We start from the raw sequence: 19,624 nt of genomic DNA, 5'->3' as shown, positions 1-19,624 counted from the left end.
GCACCGGGCAAAGTCAAGAGTGGAAGCGGGCGGACAGCGCCGGCTGAGGAAGGGCTGCGCCCCAACGCCCACTCGCGGGGTTCCCACCTGTGCGCCCGCGCCGGCCGCGGCGAGCGCGAAGCATGTGCCGGGCGCCGCAGCCAGGACTGCGGCGCGGCGCCTCCCCGGGCGGCGGGCGGCGCCTCGGGCCCGCGGGGCGGCGGTAGCGGCTGCGGCAGGATGGCCGGCCTGGGGGCGCGGGGCCGCGCAGGTAAATCGCCGCCGCCCGCCCGCGAAGGCCCGGCGCCCCGCAGCCCGCGCTGCCGCCGCGGCGCCGCTCGCGGGTGGCAGAGGCAGCCGGCTCCCTCGCGTCCCTGGTTGAGTTGTTTTTGTTGTGATTGCTGCCCTCTTGGTCATCCTCGCGGGCTGAGCCGGTGGGAGGTGGCGTGGCCACCTTCATTAGGGATGACGCGCACGTTGGGGAACAGGCTGGGGGTACTGACCGGGAGATCCGCGTTGGGGTCCTTCCCAGCCGGCGGCGTCTGCGCGTGTTGCAGTGCGCTGCGGTGCCCCGCGGCTGGTTGAGTGGGAGTGGGCACCGGGGACTGGGGACTGGGGGGCGGTGGGCGCAGGTGGGCGTGGGGGTGAGTGCCTTCGGCTTTTATAGCCTGTTGCCCACTTCGAAGTTTTCTGCTGGACAGAGAGGGCTGGCAGGTTCGTTCTAGTACCCAGAGTGGGAGGTGGACAGAGGTGTCCGTCAAAAGACCAAAGCCAAAGAGAGAAGAGGGGTGGCGACGGGCTGGAACTCAATGGTACCATTCCTGGGACTTGATGGTAAAACTTTGCTTCTGGGCAGGCTTGGGATATGGCTTTGGGAAGATAAGCGTAGAACTTCTGAGGAAAATATTAAATGTACACTTGCAGTGAAGCTTACCACTCACTAGGTTCTTTCTTACTCTAAAAAATGGTCTTTTGAATTGATTTTTATTTAGAGTCCGGTTTTCCTGTTACCCGTCATCATCACTTGGTATTTAATATATTTGTGTTTCTTTTTGAGCATAAGAGATACCTTTATTGTTGTAGTATGCATAGTTATTATTTTATAAAAAAAAGCCCACTTTGCTTATTCTAAAGGTCGAAACTTTAGGGGAAAAAAACCCCAGCACACTACATGTTCTACAGTTCTATGTGGTTTAGCTTTATTCACTCTCAATGTTTACACCACAGTGAGGAGTATGAGAAAATCCAGGAATAGAGAGGTAAAATAACTTGCCCGGGGTCACTCAACTACAGTCCAGTTGAGTTTATGGTGTGCTTTTAACCAACTTATTGTACCTAAAGTCCTCTGTATGGTATATTGACTCTATCTTTCTATGAAGATGAATCTCATAACTGACTATTGCTACACATTCAGGACAATTAACTTTCTCTATTTTTTTTTATCTTTTTCTAACTTTTAATATTATGATTATGGCAAATATCCTTTGAGTAGTTTCCTTTTGCCACAAGCAACCAAGTTTCCTACGATAATTATAAATTAAAGTAGCACTTAACAGCAAAGTTAAGATTTTCAGCGTTAAGATTTATCAGCAAATTACTATAAAGCATATGGCTGAAGCTATATGTTTCTTTGCACTTAATTTTAAACTTACCAAGTTATTAGTCTATTCTTTGTTCAAAACATGGCCATAGTTTTCTTCAGAACACCATCATCTTGCAGGATTTTTGAGCAACTTTAATTATATTTAATTCAATTACTCTGACAAGAATTTGGGCAGTTTTAAAAGAAGAATTATGCAATTCTCTTTCAACTATCTGTGATTAAAAGTAGGCTAGATTTTGAGGGCATTGGAGTCTGTCATATCTTAGCCAGTTGTATGTACTTTATACAAACTTGTGTAGGAAGGAAGATTGAAATCAAATTTTATCATTAGTTCTAAGTCAAAATACTGTTAAAATTTCCACTTGTTTTAAATGAACCATGATGTGAAGGAAGGTCTCAGTGGGGTGAACTCCAACTTATTTAGAGAATTACTCTCACACATTTAGAAAATTACTCTTCATTTGAGCTTATCATGGAGCTTTCATACTATTCATTTTATTGGACAGATGTCTCTCTTAAGTCTTCATCTGTTATTTTTTGAAGTAAATTTAATTGCTTCTTCACATAACGAGTTTCAAAATTATTTTGAAATTCATGTATTTTCTTTAATTCTTATATTTCAGTTTAATTAAATTCAATATACATAATTTGAAAATCACACTTATTCAATATTATAAATAAAAGAGACTAGAATCCAACTGAACTAAATGGAAACATGATCTATGGACATGAGAAAAATTATCCAGCTCTTCAATGGTTAACCCCTTTCCCCACACACACCTAATTATGGCTACATCTTTATTTTGGGATGCTCCAGTGTAGTCCTGTGGTCAGAGTGGTTGCATGCCATCAAACACAAGTGTTTTTGACTTTGAAAGTGAATTTGAATTTTCCAAGTCTATTTATATAAAGCGTTGATTGTTATTAGGGCGTAAATGCCGTGATACATACATACATCCTTCCTTAAAACTGACTCACAATTGTTCCAGTTTGCTAGCTTCTGTTACTTATTTTAGAGACAGCTTGCTACTTTTATCTCACTTGGTAGTTTTGACATGACCTTTTCTTTTCAAGTCCCATACCTCTAGTTTTGAGAGAATTGTGCCATCTCTGCTTCCAGAGAGCCTCTCTGTTCCAGGTGCCCAGTGGAGACCTGGAGGTCAATGGTGAGCATGAGGATGTGTAAGCCCTGATGACACACGTGGACAGGCTTTAATAAAGGAATTATACAAATAAATGATTACTTGCAAATTGGGGTAAGGTTCCTGAATGAAAGAAGGAATTCTATGAGAATATGTAGAGGATCCTGGACTAGACACAGAGGTGAGAACAGGATGGCTGAAAAGTCACATATTTGTGGAGGTGTTGACTATGTCTAGTTGTATTTCTAAGTGCATGCCTATTAATTTCTGAATTATTTTTTGAATCAAAGGCATACGTGTCACTCTGGTTATCTCTTTACTTCTCTTTCTTAGGAGACATACTATGTCCCCTCATTCTCCCATGGGCGTGGGGATGTTTGCAAAACTCCATCAGTACTTTTTAAAGCATGGGGAGCATGTACTAAGGTTTTATGGTTATTGTTGTATTTGCAAAGACTTATGTAGGTTTAATGAAATATAGTCATTTTCTTCCTTCACCTTAGCAACTGCTTTCAAACTAAAAAGAAGTATTTGTACATGTAGGTGTGTGTGGTTTTCTTTGTGATGGTTGCTAAAGTGGCAGAATGTCTCAAAAATGAAATTTAATTGATTCATCACATAGTCCCTAAGATTCTCTGAAGTGCCCAAAGGGAAGAGAAGTATCGGAGTAAGGGAGATGGTATTAAGTATTGAATATGCTGGGGAAATGCATATCAACAAGCTAAAGCAAACATAATAGTGACTGAATTTATTGAACACTTATTGTGTGCTGGACATCATTCTGTGTTCTCCATATAAATTAACTGGTGTATTCTTCATAGTAGCCACATGAGGTCTACATGTGTTATCATCGTCTCTGTTCTATAGAAGAGAAAACTAAAGAGCAAGAAGAATAATAACCATGACCACCGTCACATAGTGAGAGATGGGCTTTAAACAAAAGCATTCTGATTCCATAGGCCATATTATTAACGACTGATGTATAACACCTGGTTCAAAGTTTTATTAATGCATTAAATTTGCATCATTGTTGAAAATTATAATGCTTTCTAATCTGACCTTTTGATTACTTTTCCCTTAATAAAAATTAGTGGGAAAAGTAGAACTTCCTTTTTATTAATGCTTTTGCCTCATATTTTATAGGAAAAAAAGTTATAAAACAAGAAGAAATATATGAATGCCTAGACAAAAACTGATGACTGCTAGATTATGAGAAATTTCTCACCATATGTCATATATTTTTTAATTCAAAAATGGAAACTTGAGCACCATTTGAAATTATAAAATTTTTTCCTATTTTTTTAAATTCAGGATATTATAGGGGTAAATTATTTTTTAAATCAAGAGTAGGTACATTACCAATTCAAAAGATTAGGGAAATATTTTTAACAATTAGAGGTTCTTAAAACTTAATAATTTTAAATCACCTGTTTCATCTTTCCCCCTTCTCTTCATCTGGAGTACACACTGCAAAGAGTATATAAAGTATAACATAAAAACACCTGTAAAATTATCTTGGTAAAATCAAGAAGGCTCTGTTAATTTTTATATTGGGATCCTTTGACATGAATCAAAGTAATTGTTATGACAAAAATTTGGGGAGAAAAATTTAACAATTTTAATTATTATCCAAATGATGTTAACCTAAGGCACATGGGACATTGACATTAGCAAAGTGAAATACTGATTGGTTAAGTGTGGTAATGCATAAAAAATATTTTTGCACAGTGTTTGACAATAAATGTTAGTCAATGTTATTTCTCCCTGAAATGATGAGTAATATCAGTTGATATGATTAATAATATCAACCATGAATACTAATTCATGCATAACGCACTTATAACAATGTGTACATCTCTTCTTGGAGGCTGTTGGAAATCCTCGAGGCAATGCATGTATTTGCTGTGATTGATGGATACCTATCAAGAATGTGGTATCTCATTTCTCTGTATGCTCAGCTTCATACAAAGCTTAATAACTAGTCAACTATTGCTCTAATTTGTACCATAAGAAAAGAGATACAAGACTTGATTTCATGATTTGACCTTTTTTTTTTTTTTTAGTGTGTTTGTGTTAGAGTGGAAGATGCCACTGAGTACACCAATGAACAAGGCCTTAAGTGAAGTTTACAATTTCATGTCATAGTGCAGTGTCCTATTGCAGAGCTTTGGGTGTTTAATGTAAATATAAAATATACCAATCAGTCATAATAGTTTAGGTTATACTCTCTTAACAACTCCGAAATTTCAGTGACTGAAAAGACCAAAGGCTTATTTCTTGCCAATGCTATGTTCCCGTCTTGGTCAATGGAAGACTCTATTCTATATCTTCCTCACTCAGGGACCCAGGCTAATAAAGTCCTCATCATCCACAATGTCTTCATCCTTCATCATGGCTCTTGAGCATGGTGAATCACCGTGGGGTCTTAAAGTCTTCAGCCAGGAAGTGACACTTGCCACTCCTACTCATATTCTATTAGTCAGAGCAAGTCGTATGGTCATGCCTAACCTAAAGATGGAAGAGACGTGCAATTCTATCATGTGCTCAGGAGGAAGACACTGCAACACTGGTGAACAGACCTAATGATTACCACATAAAATTAGCCAGTTCCCTTTAATAATTTTATCACCTAAAAAATGACTTACCATTCAATGTAAAAGTAGACTCACCAACAACTGTGACCTAGAACTTCAGCAAAGAAAGGTACTTCCCGAATAAAACCACAAGCCACCAGCAAAGAAATCAGACATTAAACCTATTGTGAAATTGATGCTCTTGCTCTTTTCCAGTGGGAGCTATATTTAGTCAAGGAATATTGATAAAAGCTATGGTTTATTCTGAGAATACATGAGGTAGCATGTGACAGCATGTGCAAGCCAACAACAGTGTCTAGACTTGCACACAGCACCCTAACTCTGTTTTTCTGAACAGACTTAGTAGTATGAACATGGTACAGAGATCAGAATAGCTGTGTGTATATCTTTTTTTGTTACCTGCACCAATATAGATAAGAGTATCATTTGTGCTATCATATATTTTTATGAAAAGTAATACAGATAAGCATTCAAATCATTCTATATGATTATTTTACATTGCCAAACATAATCTGCTTAATTAGAATATATCCAATTCATATTTGTTTTGTTTTGTTTTTGAGACAGGGTCTCACTCTGTTGCCCAGGCTAGAGTGTAGTGGCATTATCATAGCTCACTGCAACCTCAAACTACTGGGCTCAGTGAACCTCCTGCCTCAGACTCCCAAGTAGCTGGGACAACGGGGGCCTGGCCAGAATATTCATTTTTGGTCTCATGGTTCCTTTAGTCAGTTTTCCCCAATAATATCGTCTTGCACATCACAATCAGGATGCTGGTATTGATGCAATGAAGAACAAATTCCATCACAACAATTATAACTCCTATTGCCCTTTTATGGTTGCACTGACTTGGCTTCAGCCACCACTCCCCCCTTCTTAATCCTTTGCAATAATCACTAATATGTTCTCATTTCTATATTTTTCTCATTTCAAGAATGTTATGTAAATAGAATTATATAGTATATAAAATTTTGAGATTGGTTTTACCACTCAGCATAATTTTCTGAAGGTGTATCTAGGTTGTTGCATGTCTCAATAGTTTATTCCTTTTTGTTGGTGGATAGTACACAAAGTCAACATACTGTTGGTGGATAGTACAAAAAGCCCATAAATATTTTTTTGTTAATATAGACAAGATAATACTTAAATTTACATGGAAAGGCAGAGGAACTAGAATAGCTAAAAAAAATTTTAGAAAAGAAGAATAAGGTGGGAGGAATCTGTATGATTTCAAGACATTACATGTCTTGAAGTTTTTGGCTACTACAACTAAAATTGCTATAAACACTCATGGATGTATTTTCATATGCATGTAATTATTATTTTATTTAAGATAAATGCTTAGGAGCTGTATGTTTGCATTGATAAGAAACTGTCAATCTGTTTTCCAGAGTGGATATGCCATAACATTCCTGTCAACAATGTACAAGAGATTAAGTTTCTCTGTATCTTCACCAGTATTTGGTGTTATCACTACATATTATTTTTGGCATTCTGATAAGTGTGTAGCACTATCTCATTGTGGTTTTAATTCGAATTTTTTTAGTGGCTAATGGTGTTGGATATCTTTTCATGTGCCTATTTGCATTTGTGTATCTTCCTTGGTGAAATGTCTCTTCATGTCTTTTGCCCAATTTTTAATTGGATTGTTTGGGTTTTTTTACATGAAGTTTTGGTAGTTCTTTATATATTCCAAACAGCAGTCATTTGTCAGATATGTGTTTGCATTGGGAATATTTGTTTGAATCTTTCTGGGTTCTGTGTGCTTTTCTGTTAATGTATGTGTATAACCCTTAACCAATACCACACATTCTTGAATTCTGTAGCTATGTAATGTCTTGAAATCATATAGACTGATTCCTCCCACCTTATTCTTCTTTTCTAAATTTTTTTTTAGCTATTCTAATTCCTTTGCCTTTCCATGTAAATTTAATTATTATCTTGTCTATATTAACAAAAAAATCTTTGTGGGTTTTTTGTAAGAATTGTGTTAAAACCGTCTAATGGTTTAAGGAGAACTGATATTTAATCTATAAATATGGTATGCCTTTCCATTCATTTGGATCATCTTTGAGACATTTTGTCAGTGATCTATAGTTTCAGAATATAAGCCCTGTACACGTTTTCCTAGATACACACATAGGTAATTTGTAAATGGTAATGTATTTTTAATTTCAGCATCTAGGTATTCATTGCAAGCATGTTGAAATTCAGTTGATTTTTGTGTGTTTATCTTGTATCCTTGGAACTTGCTGAACTCGCTTATCAGTTCTATTTTTATTGACAAATAATAGTTGTATACATTTATGGGGTACAGTATAATATTTTGTTTTATGCATTCAGTGTGATATGATTAAATCAAGCTAATTAATATATTATCTATGTAGCCTACCATGATATCTGAAAATAGAGACAGTTTTATTTATTTATTTCCAATTTGTATTCCTTTTGTTTCCATTTCTTGCCTTATTGCACTGGCTAGAACTTCTAATACTATGTTGAATAAAGGTAGTGAGAGCAAACATCTTTGCCTTATTGCTAATCCTCAAGGGAAAGCATTCAGTCTTTGACCATTAAGTATAATGTTATCTGTAGGTTCTTGTAGATATTCTTCATCAAATTGAAGAATTTTACCTCTATTCCCATTTTTCTGAGTTTTTGAAATCACAAAGAGGTATTGATTTTTGTCAAATGCTTTTCTTTACCAAATGATATAATCGTTTGTTTCTTCTTCTGTAGCTTCTTAATATGGTAGAGTATGTTGACTGATTTTCAACTATTAAAGCAGCTTTGAAACCTTGCAATAAACTCCATTTATTCATTAAGTATAATTATCTGTATATATCACTACATATGCTTGAAAATATTTTGTTAAAAATTTTTGTATCTATATATATTCATGAAGGATATTAGCCTGTAGTTTTCATTTATGGTACTGTCCTTGGTGTTGATATCAGGGTAATACTAGCTTCATAAAGTAAATTAGGATATGTTCCCTTCTCTTCTGTTTTCTGAAAGAGATTGTGTAGAATTGCTGTTAAATCTTCTTTAAACATTTGGTATAATTCTTCAGTCAAATCATCTGGGCTGAGGTATTTCTTCTTTAGGACTTCTTCTTTTAGTTGTGGGAATCAAATTTCTTTAATACTCTTGTTAGTTTGCTAGGGCTGTCATTAACAAAATACCTTTGCCTGGATGGCTTAAACAACAGAAATTTATTTTCTCACAGTTCTGGAGGCTAGAAGTCCAAGATCAAGGTATCTACAAATTTGGTTTCTTTTGAGGCCTCTGTTTTTGGCTCACAGATGACTGCCTTCCCACTGTGTCCTCACATGGTCTTTTTCTCTGTGCTCAAGCTCCCCTGGTGTCTCTCTGTGTGTCCAAATGTCCTCTTATTAAAAGGACACCAGTTAGATTGGATTAGAGCCCACCCTTACAGCTTCATTTTAATTTAATCTCTCTTTAATCTTAATCTCTCTCTTTAGTGGCTCTCTCTCCAAGTACAGTCACATTCTAAAGTACTGGAGGGGGTCAGGGCTTCAACATATGAACTTATGGAATGACACAAAAATGATCTGTTTCATATTGTATAAGTTGTGGTAATTTCAGTTTATTGTGTTATTGGTCCATGTCATCTAAATTGTCAAATTTATTTGTGTACAGTTACTCATAATATTCCTTATAATTCTTTAGATGTCTGTAGGATCTCTAGGGAGATCCCTTGTTTCATTCCTGATATTAATAATTTATATCTTCTTCTCTGTCAGTTTTGCTAGAGGTTTTTAAATTTTATTTATCTTTTAAAAGAACAACCTGTTTGTTTCAGTGATTTTTTTCTATTATTTTTTAGTTCTCCATTTCATTGATTTTTGCTCTTATAATTATTATTTTCTCCATTTTTCTTCCTTTAGGTTTATTTTGCTCATCATTTTCTATATTCTTGAGAAGGAGCTTGGATTATTGGTTTAGATTTTTCTTCTCCTCTAATGTATGCATTTAGTGCTGTAAACTTACCTCTCAGCATTGCCATCGCTGTGTCCCATACATTTTTGTATGCTGTATTTTCATTTTAATTTAATTCAATGTAGTTTTTATTTCTCTTGAGATTTTCTCTTTGATCCATGGGTTATTTAGAAGTGTGGTATATAGTTTCTAAATGTTTGGTGATTTTCTTCTTATCTTTTGTTACCGATTTCTAGTTTGATTCTACTGTAGTCAAAGAGCACATTCTGTATTATTTCCTTCTTTTCAATTTGTTGAGGTTTATTTTATGTCCCCAAATGTGGTATATCTTGGTATATGCTCCATGGGCACTTGAGAAGAATGTGTTTTTGGCTGTTTGGGGGTGGATTGTTTTATAAATGCTAATTAGATCATGTTGATTGATGTTGCTGTTAAATTCTTGTATATCTTTGCTGATTTTTTGTCTAGTTGTCCTACTGATGAAAAAGTATGTGAAGTCTCCAATTATAACTGTGGATTTGTCTATTTCTCCTTTCACATCTACAAATTTGGCTTCACAAATTTTGCAGCTCTGTTATTTGGTAGATATCTATTTAGAATTGCAACATCTTCTTGGTGTATTGAATTTTTTTTTTTATCATTCCATAATGCCCCTCTCTGTGTCTGGTAATTTTATTTTCTCTGAAGTTTACTTTATCTGATATTAATATAGAAACTCCTTTTTTCCTTTAATGGATGTTTGCATGATATTTCTTTTTCCATCCTTCCACTTTCCACCTGCCTATATTCTTATATTTTATTGGAATTCCTTGAATAAAAAATATAGTTGGGTCATATTATTTTAATCTATTCTACCAGTCTCTGCCTTTCAGTTGATTTGTTTAGACCATTTACATTTACTGTAAATATTAACAGGTCAGTGTCTGAGACTGCCATTTTATTTTTTGTTTGCTCTCTCTGTTTTTAGTTTCTGTAGGGTTTTTTCCTACCATCCTGTTAGTAACTTGAGCATTTTTAGAATTTCATTTTTATTTGTGTATAGTGTTTCTAAGTTTATCACTTTGTATGGCTGTTTTTAAGTTGTTGCTCTAAGTATTACATAATATACACATAGTTTATCACTGTCTACTGTTATTGTCATTTTATCAGTTTGAGTATGGAAACTTTACATCTCTTTACATCCTCCATTTATAATTGTCTTAAATATTTCCTCTCCTTTTACATATGTTTGGTACCACATCAGATGGTGTTATAATTTTTGCTTCAACTGTCAAATATAATTTAGAAAGTTCAAGAGGAAAGTCCATTGCATTTATCCATATTTTTGCTTACCATGTTACGTGTTACTTCTCTCTCTGTTTTTTTTTTTTTTTCTTGATATTCTATCATGTCTTCTTTTATTGTTTCTTTTTGGTTTTAAGAACTTTCTCTAGCCATTCTTATAGAGCAAGTCAGATCTGCTGGTGATAAAATAGTTTTTTTTTAATTAGAATGTCTTGATTTTTCCTTCATCCCTGAAGGATATTTTCATTGAATATAATAGTCTAGGTTGGCAGTTATATTCTTTAAGCACTTGAAAAATGTTGTGGTACATTCTTCTCGTCTCTGTGGATTCCGATGAGGAACCCACTATCACCCTAATTGCTTTTCTCCTATAAGTAAACTGTCATTTTTTTTCTTTCTGTTTACACGATTTTTTTTTTGTCTTTAGTTTTTATAAATGTGAGTATAATATTTTCTGGCATGGAATTTTTTGGGGGATTGCTTTGTTTGTTTTTGGCATTCAGGTTCACTTGTTTTTTTAATCTGTAGGTTCATGTCTTTTATCAAAATTAGGAAGTTTTCAGCCATTATTTTTTTAGCACATTTTCAGCCCTGCCCATTTTCTCCTTTTCAGCTATGTCTCCAAGACATGAATTTTAGAGCTTTTGTTGTTGTCCCATAGCGTATTAGTGTTTTATGGCTGCTGTAACAAATTACCATACACTGTGTGCCTTACAAAAATGCACATTTATTTTCTTGTGGTTCTCAAGGTCAGAAGTCAGAAATAGTTTTACTGGGCTAAAGCCAAGGTATTAGCAGGGCTGCTTCCTTCTGGAGACTGTAGGAGACAATCTGTTTCTTTGTCTTTTCTAGCTTCTAGAGGACACTGTATTCTTTGAATCCTGGGTCACTACAAATCTCCTGCTTCTATCATCACATCTCCTACTTCCTTTTCTGCAGTCAAATCTCCTTCTGCCTTCCTCTTACAAGGATACTGTGATAATCCAGGACACTCTCAATCTCAAAATCTGTAATTTAAACACATCTACAAATCTTTTTCAATTCACAGGTTCCAGGGATTGGGACCATTCTGCTGGTATCCTTGGAAACTCTTATTCAACCTACCACACATGAGTTTCTCAGGCTCTGTTCCCCACCCCCACCCCCAATCTGTTTTCTGTGTGTAGTTCAAATTGAGTAATTTCTATTATTCTATCTTCTAGCTCCTGGATTTGTTCCTGTCACTACCATTCTGTTATTGAGCCCACCTACTGAATTTTATATTTTGGTTATTGTTTTTTTTTTTCTATTCTAAAATTTCTGCTTAGTTCTTCCTTATAAGCTCTGTTTCTTAGCTGTAGCTTTCCACTTTTCCATGTTTTAAGCATATTCATAAAGGTTCAGTTGAAGTGTTTTTATTATGGTTTGCCTTAAAAATGTTGTCAGATAATTCTGACATCTCTGCCTTTTCATTGTTGGCATGAGTTGATTGTCTTTTTCCACTGGGTTTGAGATCCTCTTGGTTCTTGGTATGATGGATGATTTTCAACTGAAACCTGGCCATTTTCTGACATGTTAGAAAACTGTGGATCTTTATACCTTTTGATTTAGTTGATTTCCACTAATATCAGCCCAGTAGGAAAATGGGGGTGGTGGCACCTCATCGCTGCCAGGTGGGGACAGATTCCTCACTCAGCCTTCCTAGACACCTGAGGGGGCTCCACATTACTGGGGAGCAAGGTGGAAATTCAGGCTTCTTGTTAGATCTCACTGATACCCCTCTGTCTGGGAAGGGTAGAAGTGCCTCTTTTCTTCTCCCGTTATGGTCTCTCTACTGTCTACAGACAGAGGAAGTGGCTTAATGACTGTTGGGTCTTGACTGTCCACTAGGCGTCCTGTGACACCACCCCATCAGAGAAGGGGAGGGGAAACTCTGTACTGCCTAGTGGGGGTGGAAGTCCAGAATCCCCAGATAGTCTCTGTTGACAATGTAGTGGGGGTAAAGACTGGGGAACTTTATTACCACCAGTGGAAATGAAAGTCTCAGCTCCTTACTTGGCCTTCTATGGCATCACTATGGTGAGAACAGGGCAAGTTGGGGCATCTTGTTACAACTTGATAAGGTTGGAAGTCTAGGCTTCCTATATAGTCTCTGTTCTCACGGCTGTGGTGGGGGTACACTTTTTTTCTGTCTTATATGGCTGGAACATAGTAGTTATTGTCTAATTTGTTTGATTCTTTTGGTCTTGCTATGCTGCTCTTTTCCTGGTCCTTAGGCTAGAGAGTATTTGGTTTTGCTGGCACCTTTTTAAAATCTGTGCCTATTGACATTTCTGGATTTCCTGTTTATTTAGTTCAAAGTCTCAAATATATGAGGCAACACAAAATTCCAGAGAAACAACTATCCTGTTATTCCTTAGACCCTAAGGTCATCTAACTGGTTTGCCTTTTTCTCTGCAACTTTCAGTCTTTGTATTTTTTTTTATGTATAACATCCTGGAGTTTTAGTTGTAGTTAATGGGAAGAATATGGAAAAGTATTCTTTCTCTACATCCACAAAAGCAAAAATCTAATCCATATTTTTATGCAGATGTAAACTGATAAATATCACTCCATATTGATTTTCAGAGGATGAATCTCTGAGAGTTCCTGCTGATCTATTATTTCTGAATAATCAACACTTGTCAGGTCAGAGGGATGAGTGAGTTCTACAGTGGTGATGCAGATGGGTTCACAAAACAGTCCATCAGTGTAAGATTCATGGACCACATGCAGGTACTCTTGCTCCCCAAGTCAATGCTATCTCCCTCCTGGAAAGCCATTACTTCAGGCTGTGGCCAGGTTGGAGATTTACCCCAATCTCATGGAATATCTCTTATGGCAAGATTCTGGAACCACACCATCCTAGTTCTTACTGCATACTCACTAAGTGCTCTCTATTCCCAGAAACATTGTCCATCTGAAATACAGTTTGGAATCAGTAAGCATGTGGGCAATGTTCCTAAGCTAGGAAGAAAATATTGAACACAAAATCCATGTTTAAACTCTCACTGAGGAGCACCTACCAGCAAGCATCCTTGTTAATTTCTTTTGATGTAAAATTACACATTAAGAATAAATGTATTGATTTGTCAGGTTGCTTGATCACTACTTGGTGAGATTAAGAACAAAAGATATAGCTAGGAATTTTCTGCTTAAAACCAATATGCTGAGGAATGACAGGTGACAGGGAGGAGATCACAAAGAACAACATTCTAGGGAAAATCATGCAAAAGATAGATCAAGTTATTGACATTGTAGCTAACTCTAAAGTTCTCACTGTACTAGGGCAATGATTCTCGAAATGTCCTCAGGTTAGCAGTATTAGCATGACCTTAGAACCCTTTGTGAATGCAAATTCTAAGACTTTACCCCAGACCTACTGAATCTGAGACTCTAAGGATAGAGCCCAGCAATCTATCTTATAGCCAGCCTTGGTGGGGATGGGGGGGGGGTGGAGACTCTGCTTCATGCTAATGCTGGAAACCACTGTACCACAGTAATCCCTCCAGCCATTGAAGAATATGCTAAATTTATGCTTTCACTGACCCTCCACTCATCACTTTATGTTTTTGGAAAATTCATTTATATGCGTATTAAACGCTTGTGTGCTTTAATTAAAAATGTTTTCCTCAAAGAAATATAGTAAGGAAAATACAATTGCATTACCTAAAACTGTCTCTTTTATAAAATACATGTTAATGATTTGCACAATTATTTTCTATCCTTAACCCAAACTTACTCCATGTCTCATTTTGTTGTTGACACCAAAAACATGAGCCATGCCTACACTTCCCTCACGTTGTTCTTCACACATGCCAAGTCACACATTAGTGGGTTTTCTAGCTGTTTTTGTGTTCTTTTCTAGAGCTGACACCATCATGAAGGTATTTGGAGGCAAGAGTAGGGGTGTCTCTGCATCATTTGAAGAAGATGCTTTTCAGGAGTTCTTGTCGTACAATATTGTTAGAGACAGATGCATATGCAGATGTCCAAATTCATCATTGTCATTACCACATCAGCTCCACCATGGGGGATTCACTGCCTACTGCATGCTGGCATTTTCCTCTGGAGTCGTGTGAGATGAAAGGAAATCTTGGCTACAAGGCTGTCCTGAGGAAAGAGAAGCTGCATTTCCATATAGAGATTTTATATATTTCCAAACCCTAGGATGGGATAAGACAAAATCAACAAGAAATAAAAGGTGAAAAGGTTTAAAAATGTTTTGCGATGGTAATAAAATACAGACAGATGCAGATTTGAGTAGTCTGTGGCTTCTAGCCCTAAATATGGCTTGGTTTTGCTGCATTATAAGGAAAGTATTTTCTATAAATTTACACTGTCAGTTAAGCAATTCATTAAACTTAGAAGTCTTAGTAGATCTGTATTCACTTATAATCCATCTCTGCTGATGACTAATATTTTAGCTTTTGGGTTAGGTATTATATTTTACTATATATAATTTTTTAGCTGAATTTTTTAGTTTCTGTAAATTATAAATTTCATTTCCATATACCCTTTACTCCATATACCTTGTTTAAAATGTCTTATTCTTGACTAAGATAGGGAAATGGCTTGTGAGCCATTTATCTGCTTTTCATTTAAGATGACATACATTCTTGCTTTAGAAAAATATCATTTTCTCATCCTTTCACTGTTCCCCATCACCAGTTGTCTTATGCTTTTTCTCATTCCTTCTATTTCCTTTGTGCATTCAATTGATTATATTTCTCATTTACTTATTTCACTTGGGTGTTTAAATGGTTGTGCTTCTGCAATGTTTTGGGGATAAGACTTCTCCGAACCTTCATTATACAGTGTTTGTTCAATAACACCATTTGGGCAGGTTGGAGGAACCATCCCTTTAAGAACAGATTTTTAAATGGTGTAGCAGATGTTCTCTCTTACACAGCCATCCTTTCTAAAATAAAGGCCCCCAGCCCTGGCAATACTAATCAGATGTCTTCTTTCCTAAAGTAATTATTTGCTTGGCATTTTTTAAATGTGGTAATTCAATCACCACCAAAATGCTTAGGTAAGGCTTAGATATGAAGAAAAATAGATCTTGTGCAATAGGTGGGAGCAGAAAAAGGGGCATTCATAAAGTCAGGATGTGCACACCATGTCTTCTGTGGGTTATGGTCCAGATTTTCCTCCACGGTGTTGGTCTCTATTTATAGACACAAAATGTGTCAGGTGATTTTTTTTTTCCACATGCAGATAAATTCTGCCTCTTCCTTTTAACCTACACTGTAAAAATAATGTTTACCCTTAGAATGTATACAAAATAATACTTTCTGCTAATGCTGCTAAACACCTTTTACGAAGTGTTGTATGAGTCAGATTGATTTTGAAAATTTGATCAAAATATGACTCAGATTTTCAAAATAAGAAAACATTTGAAAGCATCTAGCTGTTCTTTTTTTCCTTCCCTCAGCACTGCTCAAACCATTTTTCTTTCTGGTTTTTGTTTGTTCGAGGTTTAAATTTCTTTTGTTTTTGTTTTATGTCTTGCCTATAGGATGTAATAGCTAAAAATTAAAAGTTCTCTAATACTTTTAAAATTTAAGTTTGAGCTTAGGAATGAGACTGAAATTTGCTCCATAGTACAAGGAAAAAAAATCAACTGACATGAATCCAAAGGTAATGGTGTCCTATCACCAATCTGCTATGGAGTGATTATAAAAGCAAAATAATCCAACTTCACCCAGCCACAGTAGTTTATGGGAGTGAAACAGCCTATGATTTCACATGAGTGAAATGCTTCACAAGAGTGAAAAGCATATATAATTTTTGTTTGTTTGTTTGTTTAAGGCTGAGCTGGTAGACTAAGGTGGGAGAAGGTTACAGATATCAGTGTTTCACTTCTTTCATAGCTTTGATTGCTTCTGCCCATTGGCAGATGCTAATCTATGCCAGTTGCCATTGCTTTTTCTACCAATTTATGTTTTATCCATCTCCTTTGTTTTCTGTGCATTTGCTTTGTTTTTCTCTGAGTCTCTGAGTTTTCCTTCTTCAGGAGCCCTAGTCAGCATCTTAGCATCTAGTTGAATGGGTGGTGATGAAAGAAGATGCACTACTAGCATCGTGAAATTAGAAACATTTTGGTCCCTTGCTCGTGCTTCTTCAAGCTCTCACCACACCCATGACAAGACTGCATAGTTTAGTTTTCCCTCCTCCTTGTTGCATCAGTCATTCCATATTATTCACTTGGATTCAATATTTTAAGATATTTTATGGGAGAACTAGCCTTTGGCATAGCTCATATTTGCCGTAACTTCTAGATGCCCCTTTGGTTCAGCGACTGTGAAACTGGCCATTCACTTATATTTATTTTTAGCAGTGTTTCTCAAAATATATTCAAGGACCACCTGTGTCAGAATCATATGGGGGAGGGGCTGTTAAAAGTGCAGGTAGCTAAGCTCCATCCTAGACCCACTCACTGAATCAGGAGCTCTCTTTCTGACTTTAGGATTTTAAGGCTAACCCTAATGATGGGAGTTTCTCTAGATCTGCACTTCACAACCCAGGGTAGCTTTTCAAAAATCAGACTACATGGATCTCACCCCCAAGTTTCTCATTTAAATGCCCTTGTGTGTTTTAAACATGTACCCTATGTTGATAACCAGAAATGAGCTGTAGAAGTTGAAAGGTAAGGATGGAGGGTGGTGTTGACAGAGAAGCATTACCTTCAGGGAATTCATCAAAGTCCAGGGATTTATCCTCATTTATAAATTCAGAATCCGAAACCTTCTCTCAAGGGCAAAGTCACATTAAGCTTCTAGGGACTGATCTATAAATAAGAATGGCAATTTGCTTATGCACAGTTAGAAGTACCATCATCACTAGGATCAGCATGATGGGGGCTTTCTTACCCTATGGCCTGCTCTCCCCAAGAAGAAAAATTATTGTTAAGTTTTCTTCTTGAACCTGGAATCAGACTAAAAAAAAGTTATTTGGATAAAAATGGTGAATATATGCTGAAGACTTTTGTGTCAAGAACTCTTCTGAACATTTCACCTGTGTTATTTCATCTCTCTCAGTTACCCTTGTGGTAGCATTATTAGCTCTAATTTCTAGATGAGAAAAAGATAGGCAAAGATATGTAACTTGCTCCATATGGCAGAGCTCCCAAGAGGCAGAGCTGAAATTCCTGGGCCCTACAACAGAGCTATTAGTGAAAGAAGAAAGAAACGACTACATAACTTGAGAGTTGCCTGGGCCTTAGCATCTGAGTAGGCAATCAAGCAGGGGACAGAGTGACTTATGATTGGTGGAGAAGAAAGAAATGTGAAAACCACCATGTGTAATCGGGATGAACAGCCCCCAGGTGGATCAAGAGTGAGGTCATGCCCAGAACCTTGTGGTTTATTTAACGGAACTCTACAGAGTTGTGATTAAGTGAAAGGTCTACAGAATCAGGTTCTGCTCTCAAATTTTCTTTTTTTTTTTTTATAAATGAACCACAGTTTAAAGAATATTAGTGTAAATATTACTTAATAATAATATAGGCATATTTAAATATAATAGACAGGTATACATGTATTAATCTCCTGAATGTCTCCAGGTTCTGAGGTCACCTTGACTCAGAAAATTTGAGAGAAATTGGCTTAAACTTCTACTAGCTCCAACTCAAGCATATTTCCTGTTATTTGGGGAATTTTTGTGGAGCTTACAGGTCCCCAGTGACTCTGTTCTGAGCTTCTGCATCTGTTGAATGCCCAGTCATCTTTGTGAGCTTTGTGTCCCAAGCACGATGCCAACTTAGGTCATCCTGCTGGATACAGCAGTTGTTTCCTTACTCCCCAAACTACCACTGGCTCCAGGATGTGTATTTAGTAGACTTTGCTGTACATTTGGGGCAATTGATTTGTGTTGAAATTCCCTCCATCATCTTTTATTCAGAAAAATAAAAGGTCATAGTTCATCTTTTTAACTTACACTTCAGCATTTTATCATGTAAGAAATGGGATTATTTCTAAGTTTATAGATTCATGTCAAAATTGCAGATACATACCACTAAATTATGTTTCTGGATTTCTGTTTTCCCCAATTAGTCTGCTAGGAACTGTGTATTGGACTCTTAGCTATTATTGAAATGTAACCCTTACGATCTCAGACAGGGAAAGCAAATGACACTTTCATCTATGAAATAAATGTCCGCCAACAGCAGTCCCTGGACAACCCCCAGAATTTACAAATGTTCCCTTCTCCAGTGGTGAATCCAGCTAACAAAAGGCACAGCTGCAGTGTGTGGTCTTGGGGCTAATAGTCTGAGACTTTTATAAGTGAGAGAGTAACTCTAACTCCACAGTAGTGGCATTGTTACTGTTTTTGCAAAGGTGCTTGTGAGAAGTACATAATCTGTTGAGAGTGGAAAACTTTAAGGCAGTAGGTATAAAAAAACATATATATCTTTAAAAAAACTAAACTAAAACAACCCTTTCCAATGCTCAAATAAGCATTGTTTGTATCTTGCAGGTTATGGTTTACCAGATTTTGTTTATTTGGTGGAAAAGACAGAAATTTTCCACTGTGATGAAAAGTAACCACTGCATTGTGGAATACAAATTAGCAAACCAGTATAGAAGAATAATACTGGTTTCAATAAGATGTGACCACTGCTATAATCACAATGAATACAGTGAATGACCTTCACTTGCATGAATGTAACAATTCATGGAAAGCTTTAGTAATTGCTTAAGATTGGTAGTAAACATGGCAGTAGCACTATTTTAGATTGTTATACATTTTCACAGACATAGATTTTAGAGCTCAGTTTGTTTTCCAGAAATGTTTTACTTTGTATCTATTAAATCTGCCAAGGTACACATTATTGTGAGCTACATTTGTTTCGCCAATCTCCATGGCCCTGACTCCAGAAAACACTGGTTGAGATGCATGCAAATCTATAAGACAAACACAAAGCTTAACAACAAATATATGCTAATAGTAAATTCAATATAGAATTGTTACAAAACTAAAGAGTTATGGTCATAATATGTGACAGTCTTTACCTAGTTATAGACTAAGAGGAAAAT

General features: G+C 36.6%; 1 protein-coding gene across 4 annotated transcripts in view; it reads left to right on the top strand.

Moving 5' to 3' along the window:
* Positions 1–19,624, top strand: part of DTNA (dystrobrevin alpha) — a 354,661-nt gene that overhangs the window by 461 nt on the left and 334,576 nt on the right. The window lies entirely within an intron of this gene.

The sequence above is a fragment of the Microcebus murinus genome, chromosome 17 (assembly GCF_040939455.1).
Source record: "Microcebus murinus isolate Inina chromosome 17, M.murinus_Inina_mat1.0, whole genome shotgun sequence".
Classification (NCBI taxonomy): Eukaryota; Metazoa; Chordata; class Mammalia; order Primates; family Cheirogaleidae; genus Microcebus; species Microcebus murinus.
Note: the sequence above shows the minus strand (reverse complement) of the source record. Positions and strands in the feature narration are given on the sequence as shown.